Raw genomic sequence first — 19,841 nt, 5'->3', positions numbered from 1 at the left:
TAGGCCTAGTTCAGTTGTAAGTTATAGTGACGTGACACGTCAATGTTGTGTGATCTGTAAAATTGGGGGTGATAAGAAAAAAGAATACTTTAATAGTGAAATTGAAATAGGGATTTGGGTGTTCATGGTCCGCCATTGCAAATTGAAGACGATTTTGGGATTCTTCGAGTGAAAGCAAAAATTGAAGCTTCCATTGGCAACGAAGTGGCTTCAATTTGCAATCGAAGGTGTGTAATTCTTAAATGTTTCATTGTGTTTGTTCACTAACTATTTTGCTTTTGCGATTGAGGGATTTAGGGTTTGTGTTTTTAATGGTTATTTTATTTTAATACTATGTGTGTTCCACCTAATGACCCAAACCAACCACCAGGAGAAGAAACCTTGTGATTTTGTGTTTCCCACGAACAAGATGAGGAAGGCTGACTGCGACTACGAGACATTGTTAACTTCAACTAGCACCTCTTCAGCAAATCACTTCCTCTACGATGAAGATGAAGAGAACAACAATGGAGATGAATGATTAGGGCAAACTTCAACACTATCTATTAAAAAGAAAAGAATTCACACATAACAACAAATGTTGCCACGTTACAATTAGGGATTTTGACACGTCTTCGTTTTCCTATGCCACATTAGGTCACTGTTAACTCCATTTTTGGAAAATTAACTTAATGGACTACATTGATGCACATTAATCAATTTAGGGACTAAATTGACACAAAATTAAAAGCGAAGACCATTTTAACACAAATGATAATTTTTTTTGCGGTTTTATCTAACCAACAAAATTTAACCGTAGGTAAAAGAAAGTTATTTTGTAGTGACGTGGTTACTCTACATTTAGGAAATTTTTTTCATCAAAGGTATTTGTTATTTTAACTCAAATTTAGATCCTTGCAATTGGATCTTAACTCATTGTGTTTCTTTCTCAAATGGTTTATGATTTATTCCATGTTATGAACCATCTAATCATCGATTAATTTGCTGATAGCCAACATTAAGTGTTCATTTCTAATATGGTTAAAATAATTCTTATAGAAAGAGATTGACAAGCTTCCTTCCTTAAAATTTAAGGGTTTATTTTATAACATGTTATCAAATCCTCTATAAACAAGTGGTTTAAAATATTCATCCTTATTGTTATATCTCTAATACAAAGTTCAATTTCAGTAAAGGTAAATGAGTCTTTTTAAGATCCGCTAAATTTAACTAATTAAATAATTCATTAATTAATAAATGCGGGTAGTGGGAGTCTTTATGGTATTTAATGTTGGTTGTTGTGATGTGGACTAGTATTGGCTCCAGTGGTTGAGAGTACTTGGTTGTGTTGAAAGGACTTGGGTTCGAGTCCTGTGTATGCCATTTATGTGTTATTTAATTTATTATTATTTTAATTATATGTATGATCATGATGAGTGATAATATAATCCTAGAATTATAGGAATTATGATGAAACATGAATTTGGTTGAATGGTTATGCATTGATTCGACATTGGCATAGTTATGGGTTCAAATCTTGGTAGATCCAAATTAAGCTTTCTTAGAGCTTTTACTTGTTAGTATTTATGTTTAAGGATAAATTGAATGATAAATATATTATGATTATACATGGATACTTTATGTTCTGTTTAAATTTTGTGTTTCTGGAAATTTCTAGAAACCGCTTGGCGGGCGAAGAACTATCACAAGGCGACTCATGTATGTGATATAACCCAGTTTCTAGGTTTGTTTGAAGGGCCTGGCAGTGAGGAACACCTGCCAGGCGACGTGGGCTGTTTTGGCTCGATTCTTGGGTTTTCTAGGTTCTAGGCTATTTTTGATTAGTGGAAAGGGTGTTAAAATCATTAATTAAGCAAATGAAAGTGAATAATTGTGAAATTATGAGGTGATGAGAGAAAAATTGATGATTTTGGTATATTCTCGAATTAGGGTTCGAATAATTGGGGAATCTTAGGTGTTAGAATCAATTGCAGCGTAAATTGGATTGATAGAGGTTTGTTTTATGATAATTAAACATTGGAACACAGTTAATTGTAGTAAGATTGAATGAATTGGTAAAAATGGCGATGGAGATGAAATTGGAGCTCTTAGGTGTAGGAAGATTCTGGGGAATTCCCAGAATGTGTATGCATCGCCTGGCGGTACCGTGATTGTCGTCAGGCGCCATAAGAGGGTCAGTGGCACTTGGTGATTTGGGACGATTGAGGGTTGGGAATTTGGCGTAGAATAAATTGAGGGTGCAACGATGGTGTTACTAGATGTAGGACTTGGCGATCCGAATTTGAGAAATTCATGAGATGAGACATTATGAAATTATTTAGACCTTGAATTGGTTGGGAGAAGTTGAATTAACGACATAGAGCATAAGTTAAATTCAGTCAGGACCTCAAGGACTTGTAGAGCAGATTTTGATGTGAGAGTTGCAAGGCTATGTGGAGTTGCCTACGATGAAAGAAGTGTTATAATCCTAAGGTACGGTATAATTGGTATGTTACCTTTAAGGGAGTAGAGATTGGTGAAATGGTTGGACATTGTGATAGGTTAGTTAGGTTGTGACTGTGGCCTATCACAATAAATTATGTTTAATATTGTACGAGGGATCGAAGCCAACTCGGAAAAATGCCAAGCCATTATCAATATGAGAAGCCCCGCTAACATTAAGGAGGTACAACACATGATGGGAAAAATGATAATTATCTCACGTTTCCTCCCCAAGCTCGCTGATAAGACCAAGCCAATAATCAAGCTCTTAAAAAGTCGGCTAAATTCGCATGGGGCGAAACCTGCGAACAAAATTTCCACCAACTAAAGCAACTGCTTCCCACACCCGAATCCTAAGCAAGCCACACCCCAACCTCCCTCTCATAACATACATCTCGGCCTCAACAAATGCAATCAGTGCGACTCTCGTTGATGAAAAAGTTAACACGCAATAGCCCATATACTTTGTCAGCCGCATACTTCAAGACCCTGAAACGCGATATCAGATGGTAGAAAAAGTTGCCTTCGCACTCATAACAGCCGCTCGACGATTGTGACCATACTTCCAATCCCACATGATGATTGTCAAAACCGATTGGCCTATACAGAAAATCCTGTAAAAACCAAACCTTGTAGGAGGTCTATCATCATGGTCAATTGAACTATCCGAATTCAGTATCCACTATGAACCACACAGCCCCATAAAAGCACAATGCTTAGTGGACTTCACCAACGACTTGCAGGATCAGCAAACTCTCGCAGAAGACTGGTGGACAATGCACGTAGATGGCTCTTCCAACCTATAAGGCGCAGGAGCAGGTGTAATATTAGAGGGACCAGGAGGCATCCTAATAGAGAAATCCTTGCGCTTCAACTTCAAAACGTCCAATAACCAAGCATAGTTTGAGGCAATAATAGTCGGCCTCAACCTATCACAAGACATCAACGCCAAACGACTACTCTGTAAAACAGACTCGCGACTCACAATCGGACACCTCAGTTGAATACAAAATGAAAGACTCAAAGTTATCCCTATACTACCATGTCGTAACCTCCATGATAGACCATTTCGATGCCTTCAAAATCGAACATGTCCTAGAAGCAGCAACACTAGAGTCGATCTCTTATCAAAACTGGCCAACACAAAAAAGAAAGGTAGGTATCGATCACTATTGTAGCAAACCCTCACAACACCTACCATTGAGCAAAACAACCAATGCGCATAGATAACAACCACCGACACATGGATGGAACCCTTCATCCAACACTTAGAAAAAGGAATTATCCCCGCAAATGAAGAGAAGGGATGGACTAGGAAAGCGACGCGTTACACCTTGATTGGGGGAGAGCTATTTAGATGGGGGCTTCAGTAGACCTCTCTTAAGATTCATAACCCGAGAAAAAACTGAGTACGTTATGCAAGAAATACACCAAGGCTTATGAGGGTATCACTCAGGCCCTAGAACCATGGCTGCAAGAATACTCCGAGCAGGTTCCTACTGGCCCACCATAGAAGAAGATTGTGCCGCCTATGTCAAGAAATGCATCCCCTGCGAAAAACATGGTCCCATCACCCACATGCACCAAGAAGAGCTCCACCACATCTCCTCCCCATGGTCATTCTCCAAATGGGGTATGGACATAGTTGGCCCCACACAGGGAAAGGACAGGTCAAGTTCCTCCTAGTAGGAATTGACTACTTCTCCAAATGGATCGAAGCTGAACCATTAGCCACTATAATAGTAGAACAAGTACAATGATTTGTCTGGAAGAACATCATCTGCCGGTATGGTATCCCTCACACGATCATAACTGACAACGACGGCTAATTCATCGATAAAGGCCTAGCAAACCTCTATCGTAAACTCAAAATCACACATATTACCAGCTCTGTCGAACATCCATAGAAGAATGACCAAGCAGAAGCAGCCAACAAGGTTCTCTTAGGGCAACTAAAGAAACGATTAGATGCGGCAAAAGGAAGGTGGCTAGAAGAGCTGTTGGAAGTACTATGGGCGTAAAGATGCACACCCCAATCATCAACCCATGAAACACCATGCAGCCTAGTATATGGCACTGATGCCATGATACTAGTGGAAATTGGAAAACCATCCATACGGCAAGAACAACACGACTCATAATTAAACGACGAATGTATGAACACTCACCTCAACCTGGTGTACAAAAAAAGGGAGAAACTGTGCATCCAAGACTTGGCAACCAAGCTTCGAGGAGCAAGAAAATATAATTCCAAGCTATAGTCGCGGTCCTTTCATAAGGGATTTCTGGTCTAACGACTTGCCAGCAAAGCTCACAAGCATGAAGGAAAATTCTCAGCCAACTGGGAGGGACCTTTCTGCATACTGCAAGAAGTAGGCAAATGAGCATATCAATTGGAGAGGTTGTCTGACGAACCAATACCCAACACTTTGATGAAGGATTATCTTGTTTTCTTTTTAAGATTATTGAATATGGTGTGAGTTGATTAAGAAGCTAAGTGAAATCCCCACTGGACATTAAGATAGCAAGCTATCTAGATGTGAAGGTTCCTTTCACAAAGCTCAAGAGAAGAAGGCATGATGCCTTGTTATCTTAATGTGAAAGGAACCTTCACAAAGCTCAAGATAGCCTTGCCTTGTTACTTTGGGAGTGTGAAAGGAACCCTCACATCTAGATAGCTTGCTATCTTAATGTCCAGTGGGGATTTCCTTGAGTTTTCCTTAAACAACTCTTCACCATATTCATAATCTTAAAAGGAAACAACATAATCCTTCAACATATATATATTCTATTTTTTATTTCTTTTATATATATATATATATATATATATATATATATATATATATATATATATATATATATGTATATATATATATATATATATATGTGTATACATATATATATATATATATATACATATATATATATATATATACATATATATACATGTATATATATAGGGTTACTTCATTAATTGTGAATATTTTAATAATTTAAACGAGAATGGAGATATGGCGGAGACGAGTATTATGACAAGGATATGTATATCCCCATACCCATCCCCATACCCAACTGAAAAAGTTGGGGATTTCCCATACCCATACCCATACCCAGTCAATGCGGGGATTCTCCGTCAAAATGGGGACGGGTTCGGGCAATACCCACGGGGACGGGTTCGGGCAATATCCACGGGACGGGTTTATTTGCCCTCTCTAATCCTAGTAGGATATTACTTATATAGATAAAATAAATAATTTATCGAAATAAATTTCTCATTTTTTATCAAATCATTTCTCAAAAATGCGAGAAATTTAAAACCTTAAAGCTAAAAAAAATTGCGATATAAAGTCAAAATATTCGTAATCATTCTTCACAATTTAAAAGTCAAAAGTTGTAAAACCAATAATTAAATTACATGAAAATTTAATAAAATAAGTCTTTATAAATCCTCATATAATCTGTTCCCACTCTCCGCCACTAAGCATCTCTTGGCTCACCTGTAACATCATCTGCTCCCGGATAATAGATAATAAGTTACCCGATCATCGCAACACACAAACAGATAGGGTGAGTTATGCACATAAATAAAAATAAATATGAAATAAACCCACCCAAAAACAAAACTCATAATTATTTATCTTTTAAAAAAAACCCACTTTCCCACACTCATAACCATTATAAGTTTATGCATGTATTCTTGATCATGGGACTTTCCCGTGCTTCAACGAACCTCCTCGCTTGTGGTACAACTTACGAGCTTATCCCATTCATAGTCCTGCTTCACAAACTCTCTCTCCCATCATCCGAACTCCTCGCTCGGACGGACACAAAAAATGCGTGAAACAGAAAAAACGTAGTCAGCCAGCGACTAGTATATCTCGCCCAGCGAGGATCAGATTCGAAAAAAGAGACGAAAAACAGCGTCAAAGCACACCATAACCCATTTTCATCTCATTCAAACATCCAAGATATGCAACCAAACTTACCCAACATCAAATCAACTAAATACTTGGATTGTAGGACCTTAAGACACCCAATAACATCCTTACTGTAATAGATTATCCAACGTTTCACTTTTATACACTATGACATATTTTGCTTCACAAGATTTATTGTACCTAAACTTTGATAGCACCAAACAGCACCGTAAATTTCAAATAATCCAACTTCAACTTTTACATGCTTTATGTATTCTAATAATATCAAAAACTTGTAAGTACTTATAAAGTAAAAGAATTCAACCCCACATTGCTTTTAATGCCAAAACATAAAAAAGATTTCACCTCAGTGCAGTAGTAATCTGTTGCAACAAAATATATCATCACCAGACCTAAAATACTAATATTGCATCCACCACATCAACACAACACTTACTTGTTTATGATCAAATAACACTGAACCATTCATAAATTATTCCAAATATTCTTAAAATCATGAACATATTATATATTTTACCAACCACAGGGCTATCATTATTATATAAATGAATATAGAGCATAATTCTAACACAACTTATAAAGGTTATATCACACCTTATAAAAGTTATATCGTAAAAACACAATACCCACAATTTCTCCACTGCGCAATAATTGAAACACTAAACCTGCAACCTACATCCTTCTACCACCGTATCCACAAAACCGCATAAAAAAATCATTTATTTACAAGTAAGGTGCACCAATACATATAAACTTAAACTGCATAACAAATCCACAATTATACAAAAGATAAAATTCGTAAATACGAAACTAATAAACCAACACCAAATAAAACCGCACCACTCACTATGTATGCTAAAAATAAAATCACTATCTATGCTAAAAATGAAATAAAATATCACGCTGGAGTTTTGAACCACAAAAAATATTTTTCTACCATTTATAGAGAAAATAAGATAAACAGAAGAAGAAGATAAAACCACTTCTACATTTAAAAAATAAATAAAACAACAGACAGAAAGCAAAAGACATTCAAGCATTTTGGATGGGTTCATACATCGGAGCAAATAATAAGAATCATGCATCAAACCACGAAAGAGAAAAGAAACAAGTTCAGCTCCCCCTAACTTGGATTCCTTAGCTTAAACTTTGAAATTTAAGAGTTCCTCCTTGATCACCAATTTCCTCCCTTGGCTCTCTCCCAATTAAGCTCCTTTGCTTACTCTCTAATCACTCTTTTTTCCTTGAATTCGTGCACCTTACAATGCTCTCCAAAATTCAGCTTCAAAAACCCTTTATTCTCTCTTAATTTGTCTTTTAATGGTTTCTTAATGGTATGTTAATGTCCCAAAACGAAATTATAATTACCATTGAGTTTAATTGTCATTCAATGACCACTCTATGATGGTTTTCTAGCCCCTTGGCTGCTAGGGTTTCCTTGCCCTTTCACCTTCATGCCAAAAGAAATTTCGACAAAAAGAAAGTTTAGTTTGGAGCCACCAAGATTCAAATCCATAACCATGCCAATGCCAACTCAATACATAACCATTTAAACAATTCATGTTTCATGATAATTCTTATAAACATACGATTATATATCACTCATCATGATTAAGCACATTATTAAAATAATAATAAATTAAATAACACACAATTGGCATACATAAGACTCAAACCCAAGTCCTCTTAACACAACTTAGTATTCTCAACCACTTGAGCTAGTACTATTCCACGTCATACATGTCAGAATTAAATGTCATAAAGGCTCCCACTACCCGCATTTATTAATTAATGGCTTAAATAGTAGTTTGGTCCTAGTTTTCGTTCGATTTTTTCAATGTGGTCCTACTTTTGATTTTTTTTTCAATTTGGTCCTTTTCACTGACACCGTTAAAATAGTTAACGAATGTGAACAATAACCGCCACATGTCATTTTGTAATTTTTTTGAATTTTTTTTGAATTTTTTTTTGGAATTTTTTATTTTTTTTTATTTAAAAAACAAATGTACACGTGTCAAGCCCATATCATGCTACATGTCATTTTTGTGATTTTTTAATTTTTTTAATTTTTTTAATTTAAAAAAAAATCCACGTGTCAAGCTAATATCATGCCACGTGTTAGAGTAAATTTTTTATATTCAATTTGGTCCCAATATTCCTTAATTGTTTTCAATTTGGTCATAATTTTTTTTTAAATTTAACATTTTTGTTCCTCTCCAAATTGAGACAAAATTTAATTTGTATATATTAAAATGCATATTTTTGTTAAATATTTTTAATTTAGAATTAGAGTTAGTTTAAAATTAAAACGAAAAAAAAACAATAACACCATTAATTTAAAATTTTAAGAGCTTAAAAATATTTAATTTTAAACCAACTCTAATTTTAAATTAAAAATATGTATTTTAATAAGAATATCCATATAACATTTATATACAAATTATATTTTGTCTTTGGAGAGGAACAAAAATACTAAATTAAAAAAAAACTAGGACCAAATTGAAAATAAATAACGAATATTAGGACCAAATTGGATATAAAAATTTGATTCTGACACGTGGATTTTTTTTTAATTAAAAAAAATAAATTAAAAAAAATAAAAAAATAAAAAATGACACGTGGCATAATATGAGTTTGACACGTGTACATTTTTTTAAATAAAAAATTTTAAAAAATTTTAAAAAATTTTAAAAAAATTTTAAAAAATAAAAAAAGTTTAAAAAATCAAAAAAATCACAAAATGACACGTGGCGGTTACTGTTCACATCGGTTAACTATTTTAACGGTGTTAGCAAAAAGGACCAAATTGAAAAAAATTTACCAATATTAGGACCAAATTGAAAAAAAAATCAAAAGTAGGACGACATTGAAAAAATCGAACAAAAACTAGGACCAAACTACTATTTAAGCCTTAATTAATTAATTAAATTTCAGGAGTCTTACAATGATGCTCATGTAGCCCGTCCTTCCACATCTAGTGTGACTCATACGCCTTCCAGCTCTACTGCTGCACCTTTCATCCCTCTTCCTTTCCCTCCAAGAGCCATTCCAAGCAAGAAGATCGAAGAGGTTGACAGGGAGATCTTAGAAACATTTAGGAAGGTAGAAGTGAACATACCTCTATTGGATGCCATTAAACAAATCCCTAGATATGCAAAGCTATTGAAGGAGTTGTGCACACACAAGATGAGACTAAAGGGAAATGAGAAGATCAACATGGGGAGAAATGTGTCAATATTGATAGGTAAATATGTTCCTCAGATTCTTGAGGAGTGCAAGGACCCAGGTACATTTTGTGTACCTTGCATCATAGGTAACAATAAATTTGAAAATGCAATGCTTGATCTTAGTGCTTCAATAAATGTAATGCCTCTGTCCATTTTTAAATCTCTTTCTTTTGGACCCTTACAACGTACGGGTGTGGTGATTCAGTTGGCAAATAGAAGTGTTGCCCACCCCATGGGTTTAGTTGATCATGTTGTGGTTCATGTTGGTGAATTGATTTTCCCTGCTGATTTTTATATTCTTGATATGGAAGAGAGATTTTCATATGGTTCTGCACCAACCATTTTAGGTAGACCATTTCTGAAAACTGCACGAACCAAGATTGATTTCCATGCAGGTACATTGTCCATGGAGTTTGATGATATTATGGTGCGTTTTAATATTTGGATGCCATGAAACATCCTTTTGAGGATCACACTTTTGGATGCCATGTAGGTACATATTTATGATTTCCACCCTTTGCATTGCATGAAATATGCATTTGTGTCTGAATTTTCTGAATTTGCATGCATTGGTGTTGACTCTGATTCATATTATGATTCTGATTTTGATGTTGATTTTGAGTTTGACTATCTAGGTATTATACCATATGATTTAGATGTTACACGGTCATAATGCAATAACCATGTTGTAGGAAGTACATATGCATCTGATTTTTATGTCGAGGTACATATGGAACCCATTTCTCCATCCCCTCTGGTTCCTGATATTTAGCCAGCATCCAGCACTCTAGAGTTGAAACCCCTACCAGACAACCTCAAGTATGTCTACTTGGAGGAGGAGGAGAAACTGTTTGTCATCCTTTCCACCTCCCTCACTACTGAACAAGAGCAGAGGTTATTGGGAGAGCTAAAGAAGCACAAGAAAACCATTGGGTGGACATTGGCTGACATTCTTGGAATTAGCCCATCCATGTGCATGCACATTTTATTGGAGGATGAAGCAAAACCAGTCAAACAACCACATAAGCGATTGAACCTTATCATTCTAGAGGTTGTGAAGAAGGAGGTGACCAAGCTTCCTCAAGTCGGGATCATCTACCCCATTTCAGACAGTCAGTGGGTCAGTCTCATCCATGTGGTTCCTAAAAAGATAGGTCTCACTATAGTCAAGAATGAAAAAGAGGAGTTGATTCCAGCCAAGGTGCAAAATAGTTGGAGAGTTTGCATCGACTATAGAAGGCTAAATCAAGAAACCAAGAAAGACCACTTCCCCCTACCTTTTATTGATCAGATGCTTGAGCGCTTGGTAGGTAAATTCCACTATTGCTTTTTTGATGGTTTTTCTGGTTACTTTCAAATCCATATTGTGTTGGTATAGCGCAGCGGAAAGACTAAACAATGGTCAAAAATAAAGAGGGGGTGAATTGGATTTTTAAAAAATCTTGACAGGTTTTAAAATTTTTCTCAAAATTTAATTAATGAACTTAAAGTAATAGTTACTTTAAATGCAAGTGCAGATAAATAAGGAGTTTAAGGGAAGAAGATGCACACTGATATTTATACTGGTTCGGATTAAAAGACCCTACGTCCAGTTGTTAATCTCTTAAACAAGGAGATTAACTCAATCACTATAATAATCAAAATTACAACAGATTATATAAGAGAAAAGATTAGAAAACACCTCTCTTGAACAACCACAAGAGATGAACAAAACTCCCCCTGAATCTGACAGAGGATGACCAGCTTTCCTAGCAACAGCACAACACTCAATCTTCTAAGAACTCACTTAGAAAAAGTTATCGCTCACTCACACTAGATTTTTCAAAGCTTTCTTTAAGAATCTCACAGAGCAACACTTTGCAGTCACAGCCAAAGAACTCTGAATCTTAAAAAGGTATCTTTGAAGTTGAACTGCAGTTGCTTAAATAGAGTTTTCGAAAATTAGGTTAAAAAAAATGAGCCGTTATGTTCCAACTGCCAAGGATAATCGATTATCACTAAGGATAATCGATTATTCTAGTAGGTTTTCGAAATTTAAGTTAAAAATTGAATCGTTATGTTCCAACTGCCAAGGATAATCATTATCACTAAGGATAATCGATTATTCCAGTAGGTTTCCTGAAAAGCAAATTTTGAACAGGATGATCGATTATTTCAGGAGATAATCGATTATTCTAGTAGGTTTTCGAAAAATACAAGTTCTGCACAGATAATCGATTATCAATAGTGATAATCGATTATCACTGTAGTTTTTCTAAAAATAAGAAACCTTCTAGAAAGACGAATGCCATGCTACTGATTCTAAGTTTAATTAAACTATTCTATAATACACTTATTTTATTTTACAAGATAACATTTGCATAATTGAACACTTTGTCTTCATTAGTGCTTGATCATCATTCAAAATCACTCGACTTCCTTCTTTTTGCCAACATATTGCACCTGAGGACCAAGAGAAAACCACATTCACCTGCCTCTTTGTCACTTTTGCCCATAGGAGGATGCCTTTTGGCCTATGCAATGCCCCTAGCACATTCCAAGGGTGCATGCTTAGCATTTTCAGTGATTTTCTTGAAAAATGCAAAAAGGTTTTTATGGAGAACTTTACTGTGTATGGATCCTCCTTTGATGCATGTTTAGACATTCTAGACAAAGTTTTGAATATGGGCATCCAATCTAACCTTGTTCTCAATTTTGAGAAATGTCATTTCATGGCAGAACAAAGCATAGTTTTGGGGCACATCATTTCGAGTAAGGGCATTGAAGTTGACCCTGCCAAGATTTCAGTTATTTCACAGTTGCCTTACCCCTCTTTTATACGACAGGTTCGTTCTTTTCTTGGCCATGCAGGGTTTTACAAGCGCTTTATTCAAGATTTCAGCAAGAAGGCCCTTCCACTGTCCAAGTTGCTGCAAAAGTGATGTATTTCAAGCTCACTCTTTTGTCGTATTTTCTCTCTTTCCTCTAAGTCTTTTCTCTCATTCTCTTTTGCTTTTCTTAGATTCTCCTTTTTGGACTTTTCTTCTTCCTCCCTTTTTTTCTTCTCTTTTATCTCTTTTTCCTCTTGTTTTCTTTTAGCACAAAGCTTCTCAAAATGTTCTTTTTCTCTCTTTTTTTCATACTCACGAAGCTTTTCAAGCTTTGCTTGCTCTCTCTTATATTTTTCTCTCTTTTGTTGTGCACTCAAGAGCAAGTCCAAATTGTGCTTGAAATCTTTTTCTAGTCTAGAAAACTTAGCAAGGTTTTGGATGAATGCATCCCCTATGTCAATGAAGTCTTCTATCCTAGCTTGTTGTGCTTTAGTGATCCTAAATGAAGGGGCAATAAAATGTTTCCACATGCATGTTTTTAATTCATAAAATGTATAAATGCATGATTTTCTACCCTTTTTCACATTATATTGCCTCTCTTGCCACCAATCAAATGCACGTCTGATGAGTGCGTATTGTTGCCCTCATTTAATGTTTAATTCTGGGTATTTAATTGAATTTGTGTGCTTAAAGATTGATTTAATTGGGATTTCCTATTATTGGGTTTATTGAGCATAAGATACAAAAACATGTTAAAAATTGCATTTTAGTTGCATAAATGTTCTTTGGATATTTTGAGGTGTGTTAGTGCAGTTGTAGCTAAGTTGAGCTCATGGAAGTGTGGAAATAAATTGATTAAAGCTTCATGACACCTTAAAGATAAATCCAAGAATAAGAAATTATCAAAAGCACAAAAATTCAAGCCAAGCATTGCATGAAGACGGCAAGAAAAGCTTGAAAAAGTGAAAAAGTTTGGCTAAACCAAGAAAAGAGGAAAGAAAAATTGGACCTTATGGTTTTCTTTATCTTTATGATAGAAGATAATTTGGGAAAATATATCTTTAGATATTTTATTTGATATTTTTAAATAATTATCTTATTTAATTATATCATAAAATATTAAAAGATAATAACTACCAAATTTTTTTAAATATGACAAGATCTTCTTGAATCTTTTTAGTTCCACAACAAACAAATATATCTTGAAGATATTGCATTATTTAGAAGATAATTTAAGGAGATTGTAAATGGCTGATTTGGAAAATTAATACAAATACTAATTGATGATAATTTATCATATATCCTTAATTAATTAATTAATTTAATTATATTAGATATTGATATTATCAACCAATTATATTTGTCAAATACTCTATATCTCTCCAGATATTTTTAAATATTTATCTTTATCTTTATTTTAAAATATATTTGAGAGATTTTAGCAACAGAAAAGTCCAGTCCAATTGCTATATAAAGAAATCAATGGAGAAGTAGAAAGAGAAAGCTCGACACGTCGAAATTGAGAAACCCTTAGGGGGACCTAATTTCTTTCTCTCTCTTTTCTTCGCTCTATTCTTCTCTCTTTATTTTGCATTCATGGAGTTCTAAACTTCTTGGGTTGATTTCATTATAATTTCTTAATTGGATTTTGAGGTTAGATCAATTAATTTCTTTGTTCTTTTTATTATTGTTGAGGTTTTCATTCATCTATGTCTTTTATCTTTAAATCACGTAAGAAGTAATGATTTTAAATCTATATGCATGTTGGTCATATGAGTCCAAGGGTTTTTAAATTGAATTAAGACTTTACTTTGATTTTATTTAGAAACTTTCATATGATTAAATGAGTTTTTACCAATAATTGAGACTTTACTTTGGTTAAAGGTATTTACTCTAACTACAATTAATTGAGACTTTACTTTGGTTAAAGGTATTTACTCTAACTACAATTAATTGAGACTTTACTTTGATTAATTAAGCTTTTTATTTGGTGAGGAGATAAAAGAATAGACATGATTAGGCATAGTAAATTTGATTGAGACTGTACTTTTGGTTGAATTTACTGTGGATAATCTAAAAGTTCTCACTTTTAATTGAGACTGTACGTTGGTTAAAATTGAGAACGTCAACAAATTAATTGAGACTTTACATTGATTAATTTGTAACTTTATAACAATAATTAATTGAGTAATAATCTTTAGATAACCGATGATGAATCTATTTTGAAAAAGCAATGGAATCAATCTATTTTCTTTACTATTGTTTTTATTTCTTTTTATCTTTTAAATTTTATTTCTATCTTTATTTATCTTAATCCCCTATATTTTTTATTTTATTTGACTAACTCATTTGTATAGTTTTATAAGAACTAACTTGTTAAAAATCAATTTCGTGTTCGTTGGGAGACGACGTTGGGTTACTTTACCCTTACTATTTTGTTGACTACATTCTTAATAATACTGAAGTTGTTATAGAGATCAAGCGGATTTTGGAGAAGATTTTCCAGCCCAACCGAAAGGATTGGAGCAATGGAATTGAAGTCGCTCTTTGGGCTCATAGAACATCTTACAAGCACCTATTGGTATGTCTCCCTATCGGGTTGTCTTTGGTAAGCCATGCCACCTACTAGTGGAGATAGAGCACCGAGCTTACTGGGTTGTCAAATCATGCAACTTCTCACTTGATCAACCTTAGGAGGAAAGAAAGTTGAAGTTGAATGAGTTAGATGAGATTCGTCTAGAAGCATATCAAAACTCTATGTTCTACAAAGAAAAGACCAAGAGATGCCATGACAGCTCCATAGCTAAAAAGGAGTTTGTCATCGATCAGCAAGTGTTATTGTACAACTCCAGACTTGGTCTCATGGGTGGTAAATTGCGGTCAAAGTGGATTGGTCCTTTTGTGGTGACTAATGTTTATCCTTATGGTGCAGTTGAGATCAAAAGCCAATCCACCGATAAGAGCTTCAAAGTGAATGGGCATCATCTGAAGCCATTCCTCAGCAACCCTACCTTGGTGGATACTGTTGTAGAGGAGACTTCCCTGCTTGACCCTACTTTTGTTTCACCATGATTTAGGGAGTTTTGTTTCTCCTTCCTTACTTTTATTGCACTTGTCCAGGTTCATCTGTTGATGTTTCAATGTTTGATATTGTGCTTGAGTTAGATTGAGATAATATGTACTTTAAGTGTGGCGGGAGTCACTTGTTTGTTTCATTTTTTTGTTAATTTATGTTAAGTTTTTGTTTTCTATTTGGGACCCTCACTTCACTTTTTGAAGATAAGTTGTTAGTTGTTCGATGGACTAGTATCCTTGCTTTCTTTTTGCACGTTTGGATATGATTTAGGCAATTTTGTTCTGATGGGCCTACAACCAGATGAGCCTACCTTGAATTGTTTCCGTTGATAGCCCTTTTTGAGCCTGCATACCCTTTCATTATTCTATAGCTCATTACAAGCCCTTAGCCTGGAAAACCATGATCCATCATGCCTTAGGAAATTTTGGAGCTTTGGAATTGTTTTGGGAATGGGTGTTCAATTAAGTGTGGTCGCGCACAATAAGTGTGGTTGTGCGCACACTTGTTATTGGTTCTTGGAATTGCTCATTTGTATACCCAGGTGGGATTTCAAAATTGTTATTTCTTTGCATGTTCTTGGGCCAGCATTTTCAGCCCATGGTTCCATTTTGTAATTCTGAGTTGTAGAATGGCATTTTTATAATTCTGAATGGAAAATTTGATGTGACCATGTATAGGAGGCGAATTTGAGGTTTTCCAACCACCATCATCTTCTTCAACCTCCATTTTTTGCGTTTTGAGCTTTGGTGGGTGACCATGGAGGTGCCCTCTTTCGTTTTTCACGTTTTAGTACTTGTTTTTACCATTTTTATGCACATTTGATAGCACCGATTGTGGGTTTTACGTTTTGAACTCATTTGCTATCTTGGGCATCTTATTTTGTGAATTGTATGGAGTTTTCAGTTTTTATATCACAGCAGCGATTTTCATTCATTTAAAGCTTTAGAATTCTCTTTTGCTCTTGAATTCGCGTTTGAATAATACCCAAGTTAGGGTTTGATGTTCTGTTTTTGTGAATCCTGTTTTGAAGGGCTTGTATGCTTCATTTTCATCTCTAGTTAAGCTTTTATGTGTTGATTCTTTGCAGAGAATGAATTTAAACCTTGAGATTAGTGATTTGTTCGGTTGAGTTTTGTTAATCTCTCCATTCTATTTATGCTTAATTTGCAGAGTGTAATTCGTTGTGTGTTCATGCTTAATGAATTGTAGTAGATTCATGAATGTGTGCATTGCTTAATTGCACTTGAGTTCGAGTTAATTTGCGCTTAGTAATTAATTTGGGTCCCATGAGAGTTAATAGAACCATTTTGATTTGTAATTTGTGATTGGTGGATTTTGATTTGAAGCAAGGAATCAATGATGTTTTTACATCGTTTTTACACATCTGCATTTAAGTTTTTAGTATTGTGTTACATCCGTAAATCTACCAACCTCCCCCTATGTTATAGGTGTTGTGTTTGTTTGGAAATTGAAGCTTTGAACAATAACATTGGTCGTTGGGAGACGACTCTGGTTGGTTACCACATATTGCATTTAGCTGTTTTAATTTGGTGGGGTACGACCTCTATCAATCAGCTAACCAGCAATCTTCCTAGGTCGCTTACTCTGTACTAAGGAATCCCTTAGTGCACAGTAACGACCGTCAACAATTCTCCCAGGCCGCTTACTCTGTACTAAGGAATCCCTTAGTACACAGTAAACGGCCATCAGCAATCCTCTTAGGCCGCTTACTCTGTACTAAGCAATTCCTTAGTACATAGTAAGCAGCAATCAACAATCCCCTTAGGCCGCTTAAACCCAAGAAGTACCCAGCCCCTCAAACCCACATGGCTTCTTATCGGATACTACATACTTAGAATGCCCCATAGAGTATGCGGTATCCGACATTATTGACCTCAAAATGCCCATCAACAACTATTAAGGGCTTTCCTTGTAATTTCACCCAATGCCAATGGATCCAGAAACAATTAAAAGATGTATTTTGGGCCCAAAGCCCATTTTAGGTAGGACCCACTTGTAAAAAATGTATAAATAGCACATTGTTCTATGCATTGATTACGCATTAAAATATTCTCTGAATCCCTAACATCATTAGTGCTAACTTAAGCATTGAAGTGTCTTTTGCAAGCACCCATGTAACGTCATAGGAGCTTCATTGGAGTAGGAAGACATCAAACCAGCAACTAAGTACTAGAGACATTCAACAGACTTGTGGAGTATAACTTGGTCCTATAAGAATAATTCCAACCCAATTAAAGTATGAAACAGACATGTTAAATTCATAATACTTAAGGGCTAGTACCCACATCAAGTTGAGTGAAAACAAAGTAATGCAGATTAACACTTACGAAGGCACTGCTTCGCACATAAACCGAAAACATAAAATGATCAAATATAAACCACAATGTAGAAATTCGTGAAAATATATCCTTACTACTTCCTTAAGGTGACTTAATTCATAAAGTGTATAAATTATTGAAGGTACCAATAGGAGTGTTGAAAATGGTGCTTATAAAGAAACTAAACTAGGAGAAATGTTTTGTTCAAATCAATGAATGTAGGTTAGCAGAACTGAAGTCATTTCTTTTGAACGTAAATACAAGATGAAGATGAACATTACCATTGGTTGAAATAGATTCACCTTATTCCAACCCAGTTAAGGCATGAAGCAGACATGTTAAATTCACAATACACAAGGGCTACCCATATCTGGCTAAGTGAAAAGAAAGTAATGCAGATTCACAATTCCAAACCCACTGCTTCGCACATAAACTTCAACTTAAAAGGGTGACTTATTTCATAAAGTGTATAAATTATTTATGGCACCAACGGGAGTGCTTAAGTGGTGCTTTTAAAGAAACCTAAGCATGGAAAATGTTTTGTTCAAATAAATGAACGTTGGTTAGCAAAACTAAAGTGATGAGTGCGTATTTTTGCCCTCATTGAGTATTTAACTCTGGGTATTTAATTGAATTTGTGTGCTTAAATAGTGAGTTAATTGATAATTATGATAATTAGGTTGTTTGAGCTTGTGCGATAAAAATGTCTTAAAAAGTGATTTTTAGCTGCATAAATTATTTTTGGATATTTTAACGTTTGTTGATGCAGCTGAAGTTAAGATTAATCTTATTTAAAGGTGAGAAAATAAATAGATTGAAATTACAAAACACCTTTAAATAAAGCTAAAATTAGTTGGAAGAATCACTTCTGCACCCCAGTTTTTACTCATACACTCCCCTCTTTCTAAATGGGTCTCACCAAAACCTATTCTGCACCCCCTAATATGTCTATTTGCACCCCTCCTATCACTTAAACCCAATTCACTCAGATCATGCCATGTGGCAATCCTCCACTAATTAAATTAACCAATAATATAATGCCACGTGTCATGATCTAGCAACTCAAAATTCAGCCAATAGCATGTTGCCACGTCATCACCTTCAACCTCCCAAACCCTAGCCTCCATCTCCATGTCGGCAACCACCTCTCTGCCGTCCTCTTCGCCGGAAAATGCTGCAGCGCGCCACACACACAGATCCATGGCAACGGAAAACCACAGAGACGCGCAGTTCATCCCTGCACCAGCTTCACGGCCACCGCGAGTTTTTCTTCCCGCACCGTCAGCCATGGATCTCGCCGGAGTAGCACCCATTCGGAAGTAGATCTGCATCAGCCACCACAGTTTCCTCATCATCTCCACGCAGATCATGTCCTCTTCTTCACGCATCTGTTGCCTCTCTGTTTCGCATCTGCACATCACAGCAACATCGCGCACCACCGTGGCCACCGCAGACCTGCAATCAAAGTGTGCAACCATGGCCACCGCGAACCTGCACCACCACCTGTAACCAGAACGCACCAGTGGCAGTTCGAACCTTCGAACAGATTGGGAACGCAGCAAAACGCGAGCCAGAATCCACGAACCAGCGCGCATCTAAACCAGCACCCGTTCATCGCTTCCACCACCGCGCCTTCGTCGTCGGAAAACGGCAGCCGCAGCCATCATCAGGTAGTAGCTTTGTTGGAGAAGAGTAAGAGAGTGAAACCCTAATTCTGGAGAGAGAAGGAGCTGCCACGTGTCAGTCTGCTATTGCACGGTCAAATGGTCAAATCTGGTCAAGCATTCAAAAGCTGGTCAAACAGTCAACTCTGGTCAAAGACTGGTCAAAGGAGAGGGGTTTAACTGCAAATATTGATATTTTTGGATGCCTTTGCAAAATTGGACTACAAAATTGAAAATAGGCTATTTAGAAAATTAATACAAATATTATTTGGTGATAATTTATTAGATATCTTTAAATAATTTATT

This window comes from Vigna unguiculata, chromosome 9, assembly GCF_004118075.2.
Source record: "Vigna unguiculata cultivar IT97K-499-35 chromosome 9, ASM411807v1, whole genome shotgun sequence".
In the NCBI taxonomy this organism is placed as follows: domain Eukaryota; kingdom Viridiplantae; phylum Streptophyta; class Magnoliopsida; order Fabales; family Fabaceae; genus Vigna; species Vigna unguiculata.
This window is presented reverse-complemented; position numbering follows the sequence as displayed.